The sequence below is a fragment of the Marmota marmota genome, unplaced genomic scaffold (assembly GCF_001458135.2).
Source record: "Marmota marmota marmota unplaced genomic scaffold, marMar, whole genome shotgun sequence".
NCBI classification, from domain to species: domain Eukaryota; kingdom Metazoa; phylum Chordata; class Mammalia; order Rodentia; family Sciuridae; genus Marmota; species Marmota marmota.
The window spans coordinates 406,800-426,988 of NW_026005734.1; the positions used below are offsets into that span (position 1 = coordinate 406,800).

General features: G+C 47.1%; 2 long non-coding RNA genes and 1 gene segment (V, D, J or C); 2 read left to right on the top strand and 1 right to left on the bottom strand.

The window, feature by feature from the left end:
• Window positions 1–20,189, top strand: part of LOC107160902 — a 35,507-nt gene that overhangs the window by 10,195 nt on the left and 5,123 nt on the right.
• Window positions 371–5,297, bottom strand: LOC125614674. The gene is made up of 4 exons (XR_007345251.1): window positions 5,187–5,297; window positions 4,646–4,648; window positions 1,410–1,419; window positions 371–504 (listed from the first exon to the last, which is right to left on the bottom strand). It is a non-coding gene; the product is annotated as an uncharacterized LOC125614674 (long non-coding RNA).
• Window positions 4,750–19,902, top strand: LOC107160911. Its single transcript, XR_001505909.2, has 3 exons — window positions 4,750–4,898; window positions 5,003–5,323; window positions 19,892–19,902. It is a non-coding gene; the product is annotated as an uncharacterized LOC107160911 (long non-coding RNA).

The window sequence follows — 20,189 nt, forward strand, 5'->3', positions numbered from 1 at the left end:
CTCTACCTGGGCCTCCACCCAGAGCTGCTATATAGCAGGAGAACATGCAAATAGGGCCTCCCTCTGCCCATGAAAACCAGCCCGCCTGACCCTGCAGCTCTGCACAGGAGCCCAGCCCTGGACTCCCAGCTCAGCCCACTCAGTGACCAGGACTGAACACAGCTGCTCACCATGGAGAGTGTGCTCAGCTGGGTTTTCCTGGTGGCTGTTTTCAAAGGTAATGAATGGAGAACCAGAGATCCTGAGTGTGTGAGTGGACAGGAGTGAGAGGAAGAGTGGATGAGTGCCAGTGTCCTGACCAGGCTGCCTCTGTGTTTGCAGGTGTCCAGTGTGAGGTGCAGCTGGTGGAGTCTGGGGGAGGCCTGGTGAAGCCTGGGGGATCCCTGCGACTCTCCTGTGCAGCCTCTGGATTCACCTTCAGTAGCTATGCGATGAGCTGGGTCCGCCAGGCTCCAGGGAAGGGGCTGGAGTGGGTCTCATCCATTAGTACTGATGGCAGTTATACTTATTATGCTGACTCTGTGAAGGGCCGATTCACCATCTCCAGAGAGAACTCCAAGAACACCCTGTACTTGCAAATGAACAGTCTGAGAACTGAGGACACAGCCACCTATTACTGTGCTAGAGACACAGTGAGGGGACTTCAGTGTGAGCCCAGACACAAACCTCCTGCAGGGCGCCCAGGGCCAGCAGGGGGCGCTCAGCACACAGGGAGTCCAGGGTCACCCAGGAGGAGGTGCAGAGTGGGATTGAGGGCTGGTTTCCTGCATCAGGAGGCCTCTCCGTGTGCCTGTTTTCCAGGGGAGCTGTATGGCCTTGTTGTGTACACTTATTTTTGATTTGTCTGAAGGTCATCATTCCGTTTTTGTGATGTAGTTTTTCTTTTAAAATAGTGCATCTTACATATATTGATTGGGATACATTTTGACATTAACACATTTATTCATTGAATATAAAAGCTCTTGGTCTGTCCCAGTACCTCCTCTGTCCTTCCTCTCTCACTCCTCAGCTACTTTACTCCACTGAGTTTTATTCAATGTTTTTATACTTTTTTTTATTAAATTATCACTATGTGTATGCATATCTACATGATAAACTCACCGTGGAACACACTACATGTGCAGGACTCACAGGTGTGCAGAACTGGCCATCTGTTCACTTCACTCCTGGCTCCTCACTTTTTCTTTCCCTCCTCCCTCACCTTTAGTGACCTCTTTCTTGTCCACTGATCTCTTCTATTTTCTTGGATTCTACCTGCCTTTATATTCCTTATTTGTTCTAGATTCTATATAAGGGAGAAAACACTCAACCCTGACTTCCTGACTTTATACATTTCCCTTACTCTAATGTTCTCCAGCTCCACCCATTCACCATCACCAGGGCATCTCCATCATGACCATGAATGATACATAGTGCTGCCTCCACCAGGTGACCTTCTGCTCCTGTGACTGCCTGAGCTGGAGACCCACTGCACATCTGTGGTCAAACAGAGCCACCCTGGAGCTGACCCACCAGTGACAGGGACTCACTTGATTAATCCTCCTCAAGCCCAGGACCATGATGTCTGAGTAGCTCACTGTTGTATACAACCCACATTCCAACCCTAATGTCCATGGACCCAGCTGAGATGCACAGAGGGAAAGCCCTAAACCTGACCACAATGTGAAGACATACACCACTCAGAGTGAACCTTGCTGCATGTGAGCTGTCTCCCTCATGATGATGTCTGTGACATCCACACCCCACAGCCAGGCCCTCAAAGTCAGAGGCGCCCAGTTGTCCTGCCACTGTGCATGGCCTGTGCACAGGGGTGACCTGAGCAACATATTGGGGAGAAAGGGGCTTTCTTGTCAAGGACCCAGGAGGAAGCATGGTCAGCTCCGCATGGACTGTGGGAGCTGCAGGTGAGCTCTGCCACTGGCCTCAGGACTCTGAAGACACACTGTGTCCAGGAACATTGTGACCCCATCCTGAGCTGACTGTGAGACGGAGATGCCCCAGGACACCTGGCTACTGAAGATGCAGCATGAAGCCTGCCTGGGTTTCCAGCCACTGTGGCTGCATTGTAGGGTCACAGAGAGAGATGCCCTGGGCTCTGTTCCTGCTCACATCAGCCCACCCTGTTCTAAGAGTCCAGCTCCAGTCTGGGTGAAGATGAGCAGTGGCAATGTTTATATCGTAGATTATCCTAAGCTACTCCATGTTCATTCCAGAAAGTTATATACTTTTTACATTTTCAAAAAGATGTTGATTGAGAGTTATGACACTGTTATAAGAATATCACATTCTTATATACTAAGAATGTCAGCATCTCTCTCCATCAGAAAACAGGTGGCCATTCCTGCTGTATTTTCATACTTACACTGAAACCTAGCTCCAGTGAGGCAGAGGACAGCACCCTGACACAGGGGTGCCAGGCGCCATGATGGATCCCAGGCTGTGCACACCCAGCTGTCCATCATCTATCCCTCCATGGGGTGGGGAGCCCACTAGCTGCTCTGCTCCAATCACTGTGAAGCACAGCCTGGCTGTGGGCCACAGGTGCCCTGTGAGCTGCAGAGCCTCAGGACAAGGCCCTCTCTGAACGTGGCCCTCACCACCCACCCTAAACCTTGCCCTCCCTGCACCTTCCCATCTCCAGGGGCCACTGTCCTCTCTCTTTCCAGGACCTGATGCAGTAGCTTCCCCACACGAGTGATGGTGTGGTGATGGTCTCCCTCTGCTTGACTCATTTCAGCTAAGTCCATGTGCTCCAGGGCTATGCCCAGGGACAGCAGGGAAAGGATGCCATTCTTCTTCACTGTATTACATTCTTCCTGTGTAGAAAGCATATTTTCTTCAAGTGCATTAAGGGACAATGTGTGATCATGAAAATAGCTTCAACAGCCCTGGGAGAGGAGTAAGGATACATCTCCTGGAATGCACATCCCACCTGCAGTGCGCACTGGGCAGAGGTCCTGTCCAGCATCACTCCCTGCTACTCTAGGCAGTTCCTGAGGCTGAGGGTTCACAAGGAGAAAGCTGTTCTGCAGCAGGTTCTGGAGACCAGGGTGCAAACACCCAGATGCTATTCCTGACCAGGGCTCCTGAGGCTGCAGCACCACATGGCAGGAGGCAGGAGGCCAAGAGAGGCAGATGGGGCTGGATCCTTGAGTGGTGCTGGGGTCCCACTGGGGCTCAGGGTACCAGGAAGGCTCTACAAGCCCTGGGGAGTCTCCCATTAAAGTGCCATTGATCCACACCTAGGGCACCACCAGTAAACCCCATCATCTGCTAGATTCCTAATTACCTGCATTGATAATGTCATCAAATTTCACAAGTGACAGTTCAACTGTGGCCTCCATGACACACATCAATAGTTAAAGGGAACTAAAAGCTCCTGGTAATGGGATGATCCTCTGCTGGGTATGAGAGAGCAAAGAGATCACAGCTCTGTGACCTTAGTGTCCAGCTGTGCAGCTGCTCCTCCCACAGTGACCTCTGTGACATGCCAGGACATCTACATCATGACCATGAAGGGCACACAGGGATGCCTTCACCAGGTGACCTTCCTGCTCCTGAGACTGCCTGAGCTGCAGACCCACTGCACATCTGTGGTAAAACAGAACCACCCTGGAGCTGACCCACCAGTGACAGGGACTCACTTGATTAATCCTTCTCAAGCCCAGGACCTTGAGAGGAGGACTTGTGCTTTCCTGGTTGACCCTGTGTGACCCACATGACTTCTCCTGCACTAGCTCTGCCCCCAGAACCACAGGCCAAGGAGCCCAATGTCTGATCACACTTGAGATCCTGCCCAGGTGATCAGAGACCAAGACATCTGGCTGACCCTGAGGAACAGCAGCAATGAGTCTGGGAAGAGCAGCCTGGGTTCTACTTGCTCTGCCCCAGTCAGATATCCCCAGAGGCAGAGAGGCCCAGAGACCAGGGAAGGCAGGACAGGAGCTCACAGGTGGGCTGGGGAGGCCTGCACAGTGTCCATGCACTTTGTTCCAGGATGAAGGAGAAGCCCAAATCCAGGGGCACTGCAGGGATGCTCCTGGCATCTGGGATGCTGTAGCTGCTGCAGACAGCGGGGACCTGCTACCGCCTGGGGCCACAGCACATGGGTCTGCAGAGCAGAGAGGAGAGGTGGCCAAGCTGAGCCCCCCACATCTGTGGTCCCAGCTGATGGACTTTCCTCATCTGTACCATCACAGAGTGAGCCTGAGAGGACGAGGGTCCAGGAACCTGTGCTCCACCCTGCACTCACTGCTGCCCTGGTGGGGACGATGGCACAGCTGTGCTCAGACTCTTATGTATCAGTACAGCTGCTTCAAGTCAGCCAAAGGTGCAGAGGGGAGTGGGAAGCCAGAGGCAGACAGGGGCCCAGAATTCTGAAGATGGACTTTCATCCACCAGGACCTTCATGGTCCTTAGATGGACACTGAGTGCCGCAAACCCACACCCTGTTCTTCATCCAAAAGGCTCCAGAGACCCCACAAGCCCTGTCCTGTACTGTCCATGAGCTGCTTCATGGAGCAGAGGGATGGAGGGGAGAAGCACATGCCTAGACACTGGGTTATTCCTGTCACATCTTTCTGGACAGCATGAACAACAAGCTTAATCCTATGAGTTAATCTTTCATGAATAAAATGCCACCAACCATCTCGAACATGTTCAAGTTTGCTCTGAGCACAGATGTCTCTAAGGCCTCCACCCAGAGCTGCTATATAGCAGGAGGACATGCAAATAGGGCCTCCCTCTGCTCATGAAAACCAGCCCACCTGACCCTGCAGCTCTGCACAGGAGCCCAGCCCTGGACTCCCAGCTCAGCCCACTCAGGGATCAGGACTGAACACAGCTGCTCACCATGGAGAGTGTGCTCAGCTGGGTTTTCCTGGTGGCTGTTTTCAAAGGTAATGAATGGAGAACCAGAGATCCTGACTGTGTGAGTGGACAGGAGTGAGAGAAAGAGTGGATGAGTGCCAGTGTCCTGACCAGGCTGCCTCTGTGTTTGCAGGTGTCCAGTGTGAGGTGCAGCTGGTGGAGTCTGGGGGAGGCCTGATGCAGCCTGGGGGTTCCCTATGACTCTCCTGTGAAGCCTCTGGATTCACCTTCAGTGACTACTGGATGGAATGGGTCTGCCAGGCTCCAGGAAAGGGGCTGGAGTAGGTTGGAGAAATCAACCAAAATCGTGGTATAACAAACTATGCCAACTCTGTGAAGGACCAATTCACCATCTCCAGAGACAACTCCAAGAACAGGCTGTACCTGCAAATGGGCAGTCTGAGAGCCGAGGACACGACCATCTATTACTGTGTCAGAGACAGTAAGGGGCTCAGTATGAGCCCAGACACAAACCTCCTGCAGGGCACCCAGGGCCAGCAGGGGGCACTCAGCCAACAGGGAGCCTAGAGTCAGCTCAGTTGCAGGTGCAGGGGGAGGTTGAGAGCTGTTTTCCTGCATGTGGGTTCCTCTCCATGAACCAGGTTCCCAGAGAGCCACCTGGATTTGTTGTCTGTACTAAACTTTGGTTTCTCTGAAAATATGAATCCTGGTTTTTGTGATGTATTTTCCTTGTTAATATTAGTGCATCATAGTTATCCTTATTATTGCTTTTCCATTAACCTAGGGATAGACATCCATTGAGTATCAAAGCAGTTCTTCCCTGTGGTCACTGTGCTGTGTGCAGGACTGAGGTTCAGTCCAGGCTCCACCACGAAGATGACTTTCAGAACATGACAGTTGAGTCAGGTCCCACCTCGGGACATCCTGGTGTGGAACAGGGGACCCCACTGGCTGAGGCCTATGTCCACTCACTGCCCTCCCAGGGCCTGTTCAGGCTGTGACGTTCGTGCAGCTGAGTCAGAGCAGAGCAGTGGTCAGAGTCTTCTCCACACTCACTGCTCTCTCAATGCCTGTGAGCTCCCGTCCTCTCCAGGTTGTGAAAAGGTGGTGGGTGTGGTGAAGGACTTCCCAGATATGAAGCATCTGGACATTTCTCTCATGTGGACTCTGCTGCTGGATGAAGGTCAATGCTAGCTGAGGGGTTTCCCACATCACTGCACTCACAGGCCTCTCTCCACCATGGAGCCTGTGGTGCTAAGCAGGTTTGGGGTTTGCCTGAAACTCTCCCCACATTCACTGCATGGGAAAGGCTGGTCTACAGCCTCACACCCAGCCAGGGAGGTAACTCAAATTATGTGCAAGACTGGCTTCCCACATATTCCCCCTTTTTTCTTTTAAAAATCAGGAGATGATTTACTCTGTTGAGTTTCTGCACTCTTGCTCTGAAGACTTGCCATCCTATAATTAGAACACAAAAAAGAATTAACAGCAAAGAGAACAATCCAATAATGTACCAGGCCGAGTGTTTAAGAATATTTCCAGGGTTAAATCCATTTAACTCCTTTAATATTTTGTTAGTCAAGGAAGAAGGATCTGAAAAATCAGCTCTATTATTTTGAATGTCTTGGATATGGTGATGAAGTTCCAAGAGATCCAAACTATTATTACTATTTTGCCAAATACCTAAAAAATGGTTCTTAACCTTCTCCCAATCCCAGAGAGAAGCATTGTACTTGGCAGCTGTAACACACACATATTTATAATTTGCGTGGCATTTAAGCCTTTCCTTAAACTTTAAAGCCAAAAGTTAATTTTCTATAACAGTCGCCTCTAAGGCATTTAACTTAGTCTCAATCCTTTCATCAATACTTACTTGATTGCACAGAGCCTTAGAAGTATTTTGGCCTAAATTATTAAGAAATTTTGCATGTTGAATATTTTGAGATAAAGTTATTGAGGCAGTGACACTGGATGCATTGAAAAAAAACAAGCACTAAAACACCAACAATTATAATTCCAATAACACGTTTAGGTCTCACTAGCTGGGCATGAATTTACTGTAAGACATTAAAACCATCATCACCGTACCATGGGTCTGAAATATTAGCAGGCAATAAAACAAAAGAGGGCTGATGAAGTATCAGCACTCCTTTTCCTCCATTATACCTAGTAATACAATTGGTTAGGTTACATTTGTTACATGTAACAACATATCTGTCATCTATCCATTTTACTTTTACATTTCCAATAATTAAATTGTAAGGATATTGGACACAGGCTCATAAGCCATAGCAAGATCTCTCCTTACAGCTTTTGCCAACAAATTTTAGTAAAGGCATCTGTAAAATATAAGAATTCTGAGGCAGAAATTAAGCGCCAAACATCTTTTTGAATACCATCCTCCCTGTAAGTTAAAATATTACTAACAAATCCTGTAGGTGTCATAGCAGAATTTTTACGTAATTGTCTCTTAGCAATTTTTGGAGACCAGTCTAAAATATACCCACTATCTTTAGACACCTTATGTTGTACTGCAAAGGTATTTACACAATCTATCCATCTAGGAAATGTGCCAATCTCAATTGTAGAACTATTTGAACAGTGGGGTATTCCTGGAGATTTTGCAGAAATGACTGGTTTGTTATGGGAAAGTCCCATCTTAATCACTGATCTAGTATAAGGTTTTAAGTCTCCATAAATAGTATGATTAGTCAGTCTAGGTCTACCAACCACTGTCTTTTCCTCAAATGATACTCTCAGACAGCCAGCATGTTTATCGTGGGACCAACACAAAGGTAATTGTGCACTGTAGCCAGAATAATTAAATCTAGTCACATTATTGGGAGTAATATGAGTATCTGTAAATCCTCCCATCATGAATGAGTCATTAGTAAACACTGGAATAGATTCTCCAGTCCACACAGCTGGATGCACCAGGGGTGGATCTGGGAAATATGTCCAGTAAGTGTCTGCTTGGCTCCCCTTTACCTGACAGCCAGCAGGGCAATCACTGTAGCTACCATCATCAATGGAGTCTTATTCCTTCCTAGGAGTCGAATTATTCACAAAGCTTTTGTTGTCAGCTTCTTCACGTCTTCCCATGAAATCAGCTTTTCAGCTAGATCATGTTGGTTCCTCTTCATCCTTCTTTGATACACTTCCTTTTGAATGGGGGCTTCTCAGGGTTGATCTTCAGTCACTTGAACCTTGGTTCTATCTCTTCAATATCTGATTGTGCTTTCAGGCACCCAGATAGGACAGAAAGCACCTTCTGGAAAATACAAGTATGACCTCTGCCCCACATAACCACTGGATCTGGGCCTTTCCATTGTCTAGTCTGTAAATCTTTCCACAAAACTCTGCCTAAAGGGCCTGTTGACATGGAAGACATGTGCCTCTCAGCTGCAGTGTGACCTTCTGCGTCACAATTTAAAAAAAATTAAAACAAACAAGGCATGGTTGAGGCTATTTTGGGGAGTCATAAACCTATTTCCCCCTTTTAATTTTTGTAATTGCAGCTTAATAGATAAATGAGCTCATTCCACAATGGCTTGACCTATGGGGTTATAAGGAATTCCTGTTTTATGATTAATTTGAAACTCTTGGCAAAATTGTTGAAAAGAAGAGCTTGCATAAGCTGGTGCATTATCTGTTTTAATCTGTAAAGGGCATCCTAACACAGCAAAGGCTGCTAGGCAATGAGAAATTACAAGTTGAGTATTTTCTTTTGTATGTGCTGTGGCAAAAATAAATCTGGAATGTGTATCAACTATCACATGTACATAACATTGCTTACCAAATTGAGGTATATGAGTTACATCCATTTGCCATATTTGATTTGGTTTTAATCCATGGGGATTTACCCCTGATGGCAGAGATGAAAAGTGAATAACACACATAGGGCAGTGACTTACAATTTGACGAGCTTGTTCTATGGTAATATTAAATTTTTTACATAAGCTAGAAGCATTTTGATGATGTAAGGAATGTGAAGCTTGTGCACATTCATATGGAGATATCTGTTGACAAACAGCTACTAATTTATCAATCTTGTCATTAATTTCCTTGTAATATCTGAAATAAAGGTCTTAAATCAGAAGTAGTTAGTTTTAAGGATGGCCTCAGCCAATTAATATCTTCTAGTAACTTCTGAAAATCATTAAGGGTCGTAAGGAAACTGTATGTCAGTTTCGCTCCGGTAAAAAATGGCGGCTCTCATGCTCAGCGCCATGACATCAAATTGCACGACCTTCCTCTAGTTCTTCATTTTCCAGCCAGGGGAGGGCCGACCGGAAGTTTGTGTTCCTGCCAGGTGGAAATGATGACAAGAAGGCAGGCTGATCAGCGCCATCTTGATCTGCCACATGGGGTTGAGCCCTGTAATATCTACGACCAACAGCAGAGGGAGCCCTGGACTTAAAATTACGGGCATTGCATTCTCCCGTGTAGTGGCCGCTTCCACTGGTGTCTGGAGATTCTGTCTCCTATTTTTTTCTGCTTGTTTGGCATAAAAATTTGATCAGTAGGATTTCCAAAGTAAAAAATCCCCTCCCTCAGGGAAGCTCTAGCTAACAGAACCCAGTCACTTGGTGGGAGCGGTTGAGAAGCAATAGTCTCAAGCAAATTTTGCACAAAAGGTGAATTTGGACCGTAAACCTCACAACCACTTTTTAATTCCTTAATTGTCTTAAAGGGAATTACCGTGTGGATGCGAACCTGCTGATCTTGTTTGTTAATTTGCTCAAAAACTGGCAAAAGTTGAAATCCGCTAATATCCTCCCCAGCCTCTTGTGTTTTTCTAATACCTCATTGGAACGGGGTAAGAAAAGTCATTGTTATTTCAGAGTACCTGTTAAATTTTGTCCTTTTAGCAGACAATGGCTGAATTCTAATAGCCTGGGCAGGCGGTGTCAAACGCAGCCTGTTGAAATTTCCCCACAAGTCCTGGATTTCATTGTCTGATTCCTCTCCCTCAGACTGCGACTTATCGGCAGAATCTCCACTGTCACCATGTTGAAATTGGGCTTGTAAACCATGTGGGAGAGAAGGGTTTTTCTACCTCTCTAGGAATTTCTTGCGGACTTTCCTCTCTATCCCTCCAGGAGGACTTTCTATGCCTCCAGGAGGAGAACTATCTACGCCTCCAGAGGCTTCCTCTCTTTGACCTTCATCTCTATGATCTTCCTCCAGGTTAATCTGACTCTGTTCCAGGCAAGTTTACATTTTTTACTTTTGGTTTCACTCCAAGGGCTTTTGTCTTTAACCAGCTTAAAGGAAAGTTTACCTTAGCCTCAGGCAGGTTTTCCATTTGAATAGAATTAATGGCTCTCTGAATACCTTTCAATAGATCTTCAGGGGGCCATGGACTATGGCCCATGTAATCAAAAAGACAGATCTCTAAGGCAGTCCAAACTTTTTGTATATTCTCAAAATTTCCAGGTAATTCTTTAGAAAGGCAGATTTTATGTAATTTCCTTCCTATTTTGTCCCAAGTATGTAAATTTGGCAAATCTTGGTCACAAAACCAAGGGCAAATTCACCTACAACCTTTAAGAATTGTAACAACTGAGTCTTTTTTATATGCTTTCCCTTCTGATTAATTATTGTCTCTAAAATAGTCAAGTACACATCCTTATCAGTAGAAGTCAAATTTCCCATTATTAATAATTTAATTTCTCATCCCTTCAGAACCGGCCTGGTACTTCTGTGACCTCAAAAATATCACCAATTCCTTATTTCGATAGCGTGTTCCCTAACTCAACCTAGTTAATTTAATATGTCCCCTCATGGGCACCACTTCAGCCACACGACCAGCACATTACCTTCATAATAGAGGTTCAAAGCATATAAATTAACTAGTGAGTTGAAATTAAAGAGACATGACTCTCCTTACCTTATTTGCCCAGCTCAGAGATGGCTCCTCCTAGCTCCTGCCTCCAGCCACCTAAAGTGATAGCGAGGTTAACAGGAGAGGCCAGGGAGAGAGAGAGGAAACACACCAGGGAGTGAGCTTTTATTGGGGAACAAAAAATTCAAGGGAAAATTCCATCCAATGAAGATGGAGGGGGGCAGCATTACAAGGTCAGGATCAGTGATTGGTCTTGAGGTCAGTGGTCAAGCACACCCCCACACAGAGAAGCCCTCGCACCTGGGGCAGGGTGGGGAAGGCTCTGACACAGCTTGTCTAAGCACCTAACACCCAGCCAGGGAAGTAACTCAAATCACATGTGAGAATGGCTTCCCACAGTGTCCTGTGCCAGGTGCAGCTGCTGGAGTCAGGACCTGGTCTGGTGAAGCCCTCGCAGACCCTGTCCCTCAACTGTGCTGTCTCTGGTTACTCCATCACCAGTGGTTACTGCTGGAGCTGGATCTGTCAGCCCCCAGGGAAGGGGCTGGAGTGGATAGGGTACATAGTTTATGATGGTAAACTTACTACAGCCCATCCCTCAAGAGCTGAGTGTCCATCTCCAGAGACACATCCAAGAACCAGTTCTCCCTGCAGCTGAGCTCCCTGAACACCCAGGACACAGCCACCTATTACTGTGCCAGAGACACAGTGAGGGGACCTCAGTGTGAGCCCAGACACAAACCTCCTACAGGGCTCACCTGGCCAGCAGGGGGTGCTCAGCACACAGGAGCTCAGGTGGCACCTTCAGAGCAGCAGAGGAGAGTGGATGGTTTCTCTCCAGGTGATCAGTGTCTCCCTGGATCCCATCATGGAGAACCTGGAGGTCTCTTCTGCCTCAGATCATCCCATGCTCTTCTCTTATGGAGCCAGGAGTGTCTCTCTCCACCTTCTCAGGTCAGGCTGCACAGTACACGTGTGAATCTGTGTCCATGTGTGTATATATATATATATGTGTTATGTGTGTGTGTGTGTGTGCAGGAGTGTTGTGTGTGTGTGTCTCTGTGTGAGACTGCATGGGTGAGACCCCTGGAAGATAGAGTTGATTATCTTGTCACATTGCTGTCCCTGATCTCCAGGCCTGCCCCCTGCTCCAGCAGCCAGTCCCTGGGCAGCTGCAGAGGACTCACATGGGGAAGGCTCAGCAGGCTCTCAGACACCTCCACCCATCACAGCCATGAACCTGACCCTGCCAGGTGCTCTTTACACACTGACCTGGGCTCACCCTCCCCAGGGCAGGCAGCTGTCAGTTCACACCAAGGCTGCAGCCTCCTCTTCCAGACCAGAGCACGGGATCCCAGAGTCCTCAGCCCACGTGCACACACACACACACACAAACACAAACTCTCACACACACACACTACTCAGCCTACCACACAGTGTCCTTAGCTGTCATCATAGAAATATCCTTTGACACAGTGGTTCTCCTGGTGACTGCACAGCTGCCCTCTACCCTTGGCCACATCTCCTCCTCATCTCTCCCTGGGGACCTCTCCCACCCTGGTTCATGGGTTGTCATAGCCTTTCCCTGGGCAGGTGGCATCCTGCATGTGGATGTGGTGTCCACGGGTCCTGCTGCTTCTGAGCTCCACCCAGGGACCATGGCAGTGTCTGGAGTCAGTCTGGGTGTCTGCAGGGCAGTGGGCCTCTCCTGGCCCTGGGTGGTAGAGAGCTCCCTGATGCCTCCCACCTCACAATCCCAGAGCCCAAATGCCAGCTCTGCCAGGCTCAGGAACCTGTGCCCACCTGATGCCTCATCTCAGTTCACCCCACAAAGTGACTTGGCTGTGACTCACTGACCTGGACACCCTCAGCTCACCTGGTCTCAGTGTGCACAGAGGGCACTGGGACCACTCCTCACCCCTGTGTCCCTGGAGTGTGGGGTGAGTGACCTGAGTGTGCACCTAGGAAGGAGCAGGGTGCCCACAGCAGACACAGGTGCAGGACAGGGCAAGGCCACAAACCTGTGGGANAATCTTGTCATTAATTTCCTTGTAATATCTGAAATAAAGGTCTTAAATCAGAAGTAGTTAGTTTTAAGGATGGCCTCAGCCAATTAATATCTTCTAGTAACTTCTGAAAATCATTAAGGGTCGTAAGGAAACTGTATGTCAGTTTCGCTCCGGTAAAAATGGCGGCTCTCATGCTCAGCGCCATGACATCAAATTGCACGACCTTCCTCTAGTTCTTCATTTTCCAGCCAGGGGAGGGCCGACCGGAAGTTTGTGTTCCTGCCAGGTGGAAATGATGACAAGAAGGCAGGCTGATCAGCGCCATCTTGATCTGCCACATGGGGTTGAGCCCTGTAATATCTACGACCAACAGCAGAGGGAGCCCTGGACTTAAAATTACGGGCATTGCATTCTCCCGTGTAGTGGCCGCTTCCACTGGTGTCTGGAGATTCTGTCTCCTATTTTTTTCTGCTTGTTTGGCATAAAAATTTGATCAGTAGGATTTCCAAAGTAAAAAATCCCCTCCCTCAGGGAAGCTCTAGCTAACAGAACCCAGTCACTTGGTGGGAGCGGTTGAGAAGCAATAGTCTCAAGCAAATTTTGCACAAAAGGTGAATTTGGACCGTAAACCTCACAACCACTTTTTAATTCCTTAATTGTCTTAAAGGGAATTACCGTGTTGATGCGAACCTGCTGATCTTGTTTGTTAATTTGCTCAAAAACTGGCAAAAGTTGAAATCCGCTAATATCCTCCCCAGCCTCTTGTGTTTTTCTAATACCTCATTGGAACGGGGTAAGAAAAGTCATTGTTATTTCAGAGTACCTGTTAAATTTTGTCCTTTTAGCAGACAATGGCTGAATTCTAATAGCCTGGGCAGGCGGTGTCAAACGCAGCCTGTTGAAATTTCCCCACAAGTCCTGGATTTCATTGTCTGATTCCTCTCCCTCAGACTGCGACTTATCGGCAGAATCTCCACTGTCACCATGTTGAAATTGGGCTTGTAAACCATGTGGGAGAGAAGGGTTTTTCTACCTCTCTAGGAATTTCTTGCAGACTTTCCTCTCTATCCCTCCAGGAGGACTTTCTATGCCTCCAGGAGGAGAACTATCTACGCCTCCAGAGGCTTCCTCTCTTTGACCTTCAGGGTCTTATTCAGGAAGGCTGTGTCTGCATTTGTGCTTTGGGGTGTGGACCCTGTTTCTTCTGCCTTTCACAGAATTTCTGGTGCAATTGCCATGACTTTGGTCCACTTGCAATGACTGGGCAGCGTGAGGGAAGGGGTCCAGCTTCCTTCTTCTTCCTGAGCACATCCATGTCCCTGGGTACAGAGGCTGCCTGATCCCAGAGCATGTCTCTGGCACCTCTGTTAGTGTCACATGGCCATGTCTGTGCAGGACGGCCTCTGTGCCTTCTATGCTGTCCCAGGGGCCTTCCCGTCCGCCTTGGTGTCAGTGCCATGCCCCTCTGTCCCTACAGCTCTGTGGTGCAGCTCTAGTGGGGCATTAGGATGCCACAGCCTTGCTCCTTCTGCTCAGTTCCCTTCATGCCATGGAATTTGAATTGATTTCTCAATCCCCTCCTGAACTATGCTTCTCCAATAGATCCTCACCCTCTGCCTTCTGCCCCAGACTCTCTGCTGTCACTCCCACCTCAGCAACCTGATTTCTCCCCGCCAATTACTGGATCAAAAACCCAAACCTCCTCTGGTTCTCAGACCATTGCCCCCTTGCTGAGATAGCAGGTACTGAGGTACCCCTTCACCCACTCACTCCTCTCTTCTCCTATCAGTGCCCACACCGGGTCCCACCAGGTCCTCTTACCAGCTAACCCAAAGCTCAAACCAGCTGAGGAGAGCCCTCAGACCTCTATTCAAGATCTAGTGAAAATGGCCTTTAAAGTTGCTTTGTCATCACTGAAAACAGGTTACTAAGAATTTAAAGTCCCTTACAGGCTTTTTTGGGATACTCACTCCCATCTTCCCCTCTGCTCTACCTGTTCTACTGCTCAAGTTTTCATTGCTAGGAAAATCCCAAACCCGTTTCCCATTATGCTTTTACATCTCCTTCCTGATTCTCAGATCCACTGAGCTGTTCTCAGCCGCCTTCCCCTCTTCCCCCTCCCTACCAGGCCCACAGAAAAGTCTTAACTGACCTTCTCCAGAAACCTTCAACATGGCTGATTTTAGGACGTTCAGTAAAAGAATCCCTATAAAAGAGTTCAGTGTAGATAAACTTCCTCTTTTCATGTTGCCCTGTTCTACTTGGCCACTGGCTGGAAAAATCAGCACTCCAAAAGCTAGACACCCCCTTTCTAGTTTTTCACAAAATATGTGAACAAGGCCTCTAGCCTTGAGCTGGGTTTCACAGAGATGGCTACATTTCTAAGATAAGGAAGTTACCAACTGGGCTCCATGGGAACAGCTGGCAGGGGGAGGAAAGAAAGGGAAGAAAAAGCTCTTCCCCTCCCAAGTGTCCTTGAAAAGTTAACTTGCCCAGAACAGAGAAGAAAAAAAAACTGCTTTTTGTAAACTTCTGCAGACTGTGAACTTCTGAGCCCCTCCCCTTACCTGCTGGATGCAAAATTCTGAAACTACTTAAACTCGGGGTTCAGGAGATTAATTGGTTACAACAGAAACAGTGTCCTCTGAATCCAGTTGCAACCAAATAGGACTCTTTCTCTATCTTCACTGCTATCTTAGGTGCCTTGCTTTGTCCGTCCCTACAACAGTATAATTCCATATACTTAAACATTTTTTATGTTTTCATGAAATGGTCAACAGATGTGATTAATTGTGTACTGCCAAACACAAAAGTACTTTGCTACTTTTTTACAAAAGGTTAAAAGCAAAGATCAGCTTCAGAACTACAGCACTTAAGATTTATGAAGAGCCCCACCTTACCTGAGATGAAGCTGTGCCTCCCTTCTTACTACATGTCAAAATGACTCCAAAGTAGGCCAGACATCGGGTAAAGCCCAGTACTCTTAATTTAAAGTGAAACTGACTTTGCTGGATGTTTATGATCAAGATTTAAAGTTAAATTAAAATGGCCAAAAAAAACCCAATATTTGGCTCTGGCTCTCTGAGTCAATCTGAATCCAGGGAGCATGGAACTTCTCTAAAGAGCTTTGCAACTCTGGGCCACATAACCTCCTGATCAGGGAGATTAATGAGACCACTGGAGAATGAGAAGCCAATCCGTGCATTTGCTGTGAATAGGAGGGTCACCAAAGAGGGGAGACATTCCTGATGCTTCCAAGGGAAGCCACATGGTCAAGCAAGACCTGGACCCATCCTAGCGCAAATGGCACTAGCAGAACTAAAAAGCTGCTCTCAAGTTCCCCCATGAGTGACCCCTATGGGAACTCGGCTGACTCTTAACAATAGATAGAAACAAAGTCAATTTTGACCAGCTTGATCTTAAACACCTACCAAAAACAGTTAAGCCAAAAAGTCATTCCTAGGAGTAATAAAAGACAAGAACAGCTAGAAAAAAGGAGACAGCAACTAGCCAACAGTCTCCATGGGGAATGTTCAGTCAAGTATGGCTTTGGCTTCTCCCCCTCACAGGACCCCTATTAGTCCTCTTTATGTTTCTCCTAATAGGACCCCATCTGTTAAATTGCCTACAGAAGTTCATGCAAGATCAGATACACAAATTCACCAACCAGTCAGTCAATCAACTACTTCTTTAAGACTACCAGCCCTGGTGCCCAAGATGGAGACCTACAACTCATGACCAACTTCTCTGGCTCCAGAGACTCTGTGCCCATCTAAAATGCTTTCTAACCCATTTTTCCAGTTTTCACAACCCCTCTTTCACTTCCTAGAAATGAGAACTACTCTCTAGCAGGACTACTCTGCTTATTCTGTCTGCTCTATAGTATCCCCACAAGGAATCATCAAACCTAAACTCCCACACCTCAGATGAGGAGCCACTAGCCAGGCAAAGACTGGTAGATCAACTTCACTCATGTGCCTAGGCACAGAAAGCTTTGCTACCTATTACTTTGGTTGATACTTTTTCAGGTTGGATAGAAGCCTTCCCTACATCCAGGGAAACTACTGACACTGTTGCCTCCATCCTCATTGAGCATATCATTCCCAGGTTTGAACTTCCTGCCTCCATCCAGTCAGACAACAGTCTGGCCTTCACTTCTTAGGTTGTTCAGCTAGTCTCCAAAGGCCCCAACATGACTTGGTGGCTCCACATCTCCTACCAACCCCAATCCTTGGGTAAGGTTGAGAGGCCTAATGGCATTCTCAAGGATCATCTCACTAAACTTGCTATTGAACTTAGGCTGTTCTGGCCCGATCTCCTGCTGTTGGCCCTCACTTGAATTCAGGCAGCCCCAGGGGCCACCTCAGGCCTTAGCCCCTTTGAGCAGCTCTATGGGTGCCCTTTCTTAACCACCCAAAGCTTTTCAATCACTCCTCCTCCCCTTGTGTCCTACCTGCCCTATCTCACACTTCTACACAAACTCCTAAGGGAACACACAGGCCGGTGCCTTCCTGTGCCATTCATTGCCTCAATCCCAACACAACCAACCAACAAGCAGAACTTATAGCTACCTCAAGAGCATGTGAACTAGCAAGAAGGAAAAAGCTTTCTCTATACACTGATTCCAAATATGTCTTTCATATACTGTTTTTTCAAGCGGCTCTTCTGGAAGGAGAGGGGACTCCTAACTACTAAAGGAACTGCTATTATAAATGCCAGCCTTATTTCTAATCTTCTACGAGCTTCCACACAGCCTTTGCAGCTGGGAATAGTCCACTGTAAAGCCCATCAGACCGACTCTTTTCCTGCCACAGTGGGCAACTCTAAAGCTGACCAGGTCAACCGCCCTACAGGCCCCAACCTCTTCCTCATTACTCCATCTTTCCTCTGAGGAGCGACCTCCTGACCCTCACCAGCTCATTAGATTTCTCCATTCACTGCTCCATTCTAGCCCCCAGAGCTTATCAACTTTTCTTCAGTCTTTTTTCCCTCTTTCCTCTGACGATCAGACCTTTCTGCAACAGGTTACATCCACATGCCAGATCTGCCAGAGGACCAATACCAACACCCCCTTAAAATCCAGACCCTATCCTTCTCATCAGGCCCGTGGTCAGACCCTGGGAGCTGATTGGCAAATTGATTTCACAAAGATGCCCAGGGTAAAAACATCAAATATCTCTTAGTACTGGTGGACACATTCTCAGGGTGGATAGAGGCATTTCCCACATCCAATAAGTGGGCATCCACAGTTGTGGATCGGTTGATATCTGATATAATCCCTCGTTTCGGGATGCCCACTTCCATCCAATCAGATAATGGCCCAGGACTTATCTCACAGATAACTCAGGGACTAGCTCGAGCACTATCACTCCCTTGGCATTTCCATTGCCCTTACCGCCCCCAAGCTTCAGGGAAAGTTGAAAGAACTAATTGGTCTTCAAAGAAACCTCACCAAGTTCACCATGGAATTAAGCTTAAACTGGACGAAGGTCCTCCCCTTGGCCCTGTTGCATCTCAGGGCTTTACCAAAGAAACCATCCAACCTTTCCCCATTTGAGGTTATGTATGGCCATTCATTCTTATCCCTCAGAATACAGACTGAACAATTACCTATACCTGATTCCTACACTCTACCTCTCCTTTTCCATCTATGCTCTGAACTTTGGAAATACCATGACTGGCTTTTACTTGACCCAACCATTACTCAAAATCCCCTCACCCTAACACCCGGCCAACAGGTATATTACTGCTCCCCAGGTGAAAGACCCCAACTGCACCCCAAATGAGAGGGCCCTGCCTCGGTCATCATGTGCACTCCCTCGGCAGCAAAACTCAAACTCACAAATAATCAATTAACTCCATGGATTCATATTTCCAGGCTCAAACCATGCATCTGGGAAACTGATTCTGGCAATATTGGACCAGAGGACTTGCAAGAATCCACACCTACATACTCTTGCTCTCCCCACCCTACTGACCCTTTAAAAATTCATCTCTCTCATGTTTCTGCCCTTACACCCATAGCTGAGAACATATCCAAAAATGTACCTTAACTTTCTGATCCTCATCCTCATCCTTACCCCAAGGATAATGCCTTCACCATAATATGTCTGGAGATTCAAGGTGAGAGAAACATACCACAAAAAACACCTGGATCACCCGCGTGGCTACCACTTCTGAATGTCCCCTAACAGGGTGCTCCTCAGCCATCTATATTGTACTCTCTTCCTGTCCTCTGAGCTCATTAAACAAGCCAGCCACACATACTTATATTTTTTAAATGACCAAAATAAGGATTACTGCAAACAGTGCTGGGAAACCTATGGAGACTGCCCCTATTGGTCATGCAGAATTCATGATACATATTCAGGGCAATTAAATATAGGATATATTTATAATTAAATATATGATATATTATACCAATATAAGCTGACCATCCCATACCCTGGAAACCCACACTGGGCAGCAGGAGTGAAAAGCTTCTTTTTATTTTGGTGTCTCCACTCCCTGTGGTTCCTTATCCATTACCCGGGAATATGTTTCCATAAAGTCCCCAGTCTCTCTTGTCTCAAACAACATAAAACACTCAGGACAATGGCTGCTTGCATCTCTAGAAAGCCAACGCACTTCTGACTCTCAGGCTTCACTGATCTATATCTGGTTACAGATCATCACTGACACATTGTCCTACCTAAATCAAACTTTCCCCTCTGCAAGTGCAGCAAATTGCTTTCTGTGTGCTTCCCTAGCATGGCCCTTACTTGCTGTAGTTCCAATAAAAGTTTCCAGCACAGATGTTTCCAGCTTGCCCAACTCATCCTACAAAAAGGATCCTATTAAACCCCTGCAGAATATTCCTTTATGGGAACTCGAGGAAAATAACCACACCATAATTCCTCGGATTTGCCTTCTGGGATCCGTGACTCCCAACTCCCTTCCGGCAGGTTTTTGCCACTGTAACTTAACCATCAACCACACCACTTATTCCCACCAGGTCTCTTCTTCTGGTGCAATGGCACTCTCACCACCATTATACTCTTCAACATGTCTAGCCCATGTTTATTAGTCACTATAGTTCCACAGCTCACTCTCTATAGCAACTCTGAAGTGAGATCCATCCTTAACCCTCTAAAACGTGGAAAACAGGCTGAATTCCCTCTGTTAGTGATAGGCATTCCATTAACGGCCTCAGCGGCAAGCACAGGATTATTGGGGAACCTTAAGTCATTCCCTATGGGCTGTCAAGGACATTAATTCAAAACTTGAAGGAGCACTTACTTCCACAGCAGAATCTCTAACATCCTTACAAAAATAAGTCACCTCATTGGCACAAGTCACCCTTCAGAATCACAGGGCCCTAGACTTACTCACCACCGAAAAGGGCGGAACCTATCTTTCCCTTAGGGAAGAATGCTGTTATTATATCAATGAATCGGGTCTGTAGAAATAATGTTGTTAAGCTCACTGACCTGGCAGCCACCTTAAGGACCCAACAAGTCAAA